Source organism: Octodon degus, unplaced genomic scaffold (assembly GCF_000260255.1).
Source record: "Octodon degus isolate 3935 unplaced genomic scaffold, OctDeg1.0 scaffold00089, whole genome shotgun sequence".
In the NCBI taxonomy this organism is placed as follows: domain Eukaryota; kingdom Metazoa; phylum Chordata; class Mammalia; order Rodentia; family Octodontidae; genus Octodon; species Octodon degus.
The window spans coordinates 2667432-2672463 of NW_004524665.1; positions in this window are offsets into that span (position 1 = coordinate 2667432).

Consider the following 5032-nt stretch of genomic DNA (forward strand, 5'->3'; position numbering starts at 1 on the left):
TGGCTTGTGGTGCTCGGGGATTGAACCGGGGTCCCTGTGCTTTGCTAAGCTTGTTCTAAGTAGGTGCTTTAGACCACTGAGCCATCTCACCAGCCCCGCTATATATTTTTTGTTTGTTTGTTTGTTTGCTTGCTTGTCTTTTATTTTGCTATTTTGTTTTTTGAGACAGGGTCTCACTCTGGAGCCCAGGATGACCTCAAACCCCCAGCAATCCTCCTGCCTCAGCCTCCCTAGAGCTGGGATTGCAGGTGTGTGCTACCAGGCGTGGCTAAGCAAGCAACGGCTATCCTTGTAATCCTATTACTTGATCACAGTTTTGACCCATACTGTACCCACCTTGTGGTTGCGCTCTATAAAATTTGTTCTATGAAGCAGGGTTTGTGGCCCCCCACTTTCAGGTCCCCCTCCTTCTCCAGAGCTTTCTTTCCATGCTTTTTTTTTTTTTTTTTTTTGTTCCTCGAATGCCTTCAGGGCACTTTTGGCCAACTGGAGAGGTTGAGGTTTGAACTCCAGCAACCTGAGGCTGACAGCTTTGTGGAAGCAGCCACTTAAAGGCCTGAGCTAGGGCCAGGCCCTCCTTTCCATGCATTTTTGCCTCCACTTGGCCTCTGTTATTCCTTAGAATTCATCTTTGGACTTCAGGGAAGGCAGATTTCGTGTAGCTGACATCTAGCAGGTTGGGAGTCATATCACGGCCCCTATGCCAGTTTCCCTGGAAATTCTCATCCGTGGACCCCAGGAGATCGCCCACTCCGGTCCCTGCCCTGATCCTCCATCCCCACCTCTAGTCCAGGAGAGGCACAGACTGAAGGGCTTGGAGCAGTGATGGGACTTGGGAAGCTCCAGCACAGCCTCTAGCGACGTCCCCGGCACCCCACGAAGAGGCTCTGTGCCCACCATGTACTCCACACAGTCCCTGGCTGCCAACTGACTGTGTTGGTGGGTGGAATGTAAGAAGGCAAGCCGCATCTGTCTGGGGCTGGTCATAGGGCTGAGGGTCATCAGGCAGAGCTGGGGGCCCTGGATTAAGAGGGTGGCTGCCTTTGGGAGAGGGGTGCCAGAGGGCCCAATTCCACCACCTTCCTGTGGAATTTATGTCCCCTAAGTTTATGTTTACCCCGCCAGGGTAATGGTGCCCAGGGCCCACTTTGCAGCTGGTAATGGGTCCCCATATTCAGAGGCTGAAGCAGGAGGATCACCAAGAGTTTTAGGCCACCCTGGGCCACATAGTGAGTTTCAGGCCAGCCAGGAATACATAGTGAGAGATCCTGTCTCAAACAAAACAAAAAGCAAGGCCCAGGGATGTAGCTCAGCAGCTCAGTGCCTGCCTGGCAAGGGCAAAGTGCTGAGTTTGAGTCCTGACAACCCCCCCCCCAAATTTGTAAAGCATACCGTTGTCACCTACCAGGCTTTTTGTACATGTATTTATTTATACAAATAACCACTGTGGGAGAGAGGCAATATTTTTAATCTCAATGGAGGTCAGGAAACTGAGGCAGGACAAGCCAAGTCACAAAGGCTCAGGAGATGCTGCCCAGGCAACCTGGCTCCAGACCACACCCTGAGCCCCCAGGGTAACAGAACCAGGTCAGTGACAGCGACCACAGGACAGGTGGAGACCAGGTGCAGGGGACAGGCGCTGGGGTAACGGTGCCCAGGGCCCACTTTGCAGCTGGTAAAATTGGTTTATGGATTGTCTTTAATTACAACCGTCAAGCCAGACATTTATGGCAATCAGTCAACCACGGCCTTCCGGCAGGAGGTCCAGTCATACAGGTCTCCCTCCGTTCCAAGTTACCCTTGGCTCCTCTTGGTCCTGTGGGCACAGTGGGGGCCTGATCATCTGATGCAGCCCTGAGGACCCTGCTCCTGGGTCCCACTTCCCGTTCCTACATCTCCTAAGTGGCCTCTGTGTGTGTGGGCGGGGCTGGACTGGACTTAACCAGCAAACTGCCAAGTGCTCTAGAGGCTGAGGCAGGGTAAGCTGTGCAGTGCCCTTTAATTTAGTGAGAACTTGTAATGTTCTTTTTGTCTTTTTGAGACAGGGTCTCACTATGCAGTTCAGGCTGGCCTTGAGTTCACCTGTAGCCCAGGTTGGTCTTGATCTCCCAAGAATCCTCCTTCTTGCCACTGCCTCCCAAGTGCTGGGACCAAGTGCTGGGATTACAGGCGTGTGCCACCATACCCAGATATGTGTATCATTTTAACCTGCTAGGTTAGTGGTAATGTTGTTTAGTTTTTTTGTTTTTTGCGGTACTGGGTATTGGAACTCAGGACCTTGCACTTGCCAAGCAAGTGCTTATTCTACTGAGCCATCTCCCCAGCCCCTGGCAATGTTATTTAGCAGTGACAGAGAATTAATTAAGGGCCCCTGAGGTAAGACGTGCAGTACAGGGGTGTTCGGGAATAGAAAGCCGTATAAGGGCCCTGCATCTCGGGAGGTTCTTGGCAGCCACCGTGAGAAAAGGAATCAGGTTTTGCTATTTGACAAAAGGAATTTCATTCTAGAATTTGTTGAGTGCTCAGTATCAGCATCATGGCCTGTGTCCCTGGCTACTCCCAATCTCTTCATCTTCGTCTCTTCCATCTGGGCTTCTACTCTTCACTGTCCACCTCCTCTGGGGACTGGTTTTTTCGCTCTTCTGTCCGTTCATTCCTGCATTTCATGGAACTGTCCCCTCCTCAGTGAAGGCTTCCTTCATCCCCAAGCAGAAATAACCACCTCCTCCCTGAACTCCAGGTTTCTGTTATTCAAGCCCTGATTGTAGCAGGCATTTCCCTCTGTGTCTCAGTAAGCACCTATTATGTGCTTCCCTCCTGAGCATGGCCAGGAGCCGCCACAAATGAGTGCAGGGCTTCCTTGGACCTGCAGTCTCAACAGGCTCAGGGTTAGTGGAGTGATGGAGGGGGCTAGACTCCTCTCCCAGGGTTCTCAGGAGCAGTTCCTGAGCTCCCACAGCCTTTGGGAACAGTAAGGGTTTACAACAACCCCCTTTGGTGAGCCAGGTGTGGTGGACCCCACCTGTCATCCCAGCAGTCAGGAGGCCGAGGCAGGAGGATCCCAGGTTCTTGGCCACCTTGGGCAATTTATTTATTTATTTATTTACTTATTTATTTATAATTGTGTGTGTGTGTGTGTGTGTGTGTGTGTGTGTGTGGCCCGCTCAGCCCACCAGGGGGCGGGGGCTGGCTGGCATGTGGTGCTGGGGGATTGAACCGCGGTCCCTGTGCTCTGCTAAGCTTGTTCCAAGTAGATGCTTTAGACCACCGAACCATCTCACCAGCCCCCAGCTTGGGCAATTTAGAGACCCTCTCTCAAAAAATACAAAAGGAGGGGCCAGGGAGCTGGCTCAGTGGAATAAGCACTTGCCTGGCAAGCGCAGTGGCCTGAGTTCAATCCCCAGTTCCACACACACACAAAAAAAAAAAAAAAAAAAAAAGGGGCTGCAAAGAAGCTCACTCCTGACAGCAAAAATGAAAGGGAAGCGCAGGGAAAGCTCGAGAGACCCTACCTCAGCCTCAGGAGGGAGAAGTGCAGCCTCCACAGCGCCCACTTCGGTGCCAGGCCTTGGAGCTTCTGTCCCTGGGCACATGCACCCCTGCAGGAGCAGGTGATGAGGAGCTACACCAAGGCACCACTGCCTGCTACCCCTCCTGATAGCAGGTGGCTGATGATGCCCCACGGGACAGCAATCTCAGGCCCCATCATTTCCAGGGACAGGTCTTGGGCAAACGCTTGATACAGAGTCCCTAGGAACATACAAAACCTTTGGCTAATGCTACATAGAGCTCAGCCAGCTGTGGCGACACACACCAGTGGTCCCTGCACTCACTCGTGAGGCCGAGGCAGGAGGATCCCTGTGAGTTCAGGGCCAGTCGTGTGGAGATGCTTCTTCCAAAGGCTGATGACTGCAAGGACACCAGGCTTGGGGTGCTGGGTGACCGCCCTGGACACAAAGGCTTGGAGCCCCAGGGTTCAGGTGATAGAGAAGAGTTTCTCAAGCTTCAGGCAGATGTTTCTGCCTGAAACGTCAGCTCTTGTGCCTTGGAGCCAGACAGGGTCACTGTAGAACAGACCTCTTCCTTGGCTGGGCTCCCAGGTGCCTGTGGCTCCAGGGCAGCGGTGAAACTTCCCAGGCCTGGGCAGCAGTGGCCACTTCTGCAGGGTTAGCTCCTCCTGCGCCAACAAGAAAATATTTGTTTTTCTTTTTCTTTGGGTTTTGGTGACAGGATGTCACCATGTAACCCAGTCTGGCCACCATGCCCAGGAAAAATTTTTTTTTTTTTCCTTTGGCAGAACCAGGGATTGAACTCAGGCCCTTGCGCTTGCCAGGGAAGCACTTATTCCACTGAACCATCTCCTTGGCCCCAATAATGTTTTTTTTTTTTTTTTGCAATAGGGACTCACTACGTGGCCTAGGCTGGCCTCAAACTCACTGCAATCCTGCCTCAGCCTCCTAGTGCTTGCACTATAGGCATGTGACACCATGCCCAGCTCAGAAAGTAAAATTTTGGGCTGGGGAGATAGCTCAGTCAAATAAGCACCTGCCTGGCAAGATCAGGGTCCTGAGTTCAATCCCCAATACCAAAAAAAAAAAAAAAGTAAAATTTAAAACTAATCAATTGAGGGGGCTTGTCCATTAGCTCAGGTGTTTAAGTGCCTGTTGAAACAAAGCAGTCAGGCTCAGGATGCTGTGGTTTTTTGTTTTGTTTTGTTTTTTTCAGAACCGGGGATTGAACTCAGGTCCTTGCACTTGCCAGGCCAAGTGCTTATTCCACTGAGCTATCTCCCTGGCCCCAGGATACTGTGGTTTGATCCCCTCATCCTCAAGCCAAACCAGACCTGCCCTGAAGGCATCGTGAGCCAACACACACAAAAAAAACCCCCAAACTAATCAATTGAGGGGCTAGCCAAATAGCTCAGGGATAACTGGGTGTGGTGGTGAGTGCCTGTAATCCCAGCTCTTGGGAGGCTGTAAACAGGCGGATCACTATGAGTCCTATCTAGTACTGAGACCCTGAATACCCTGTA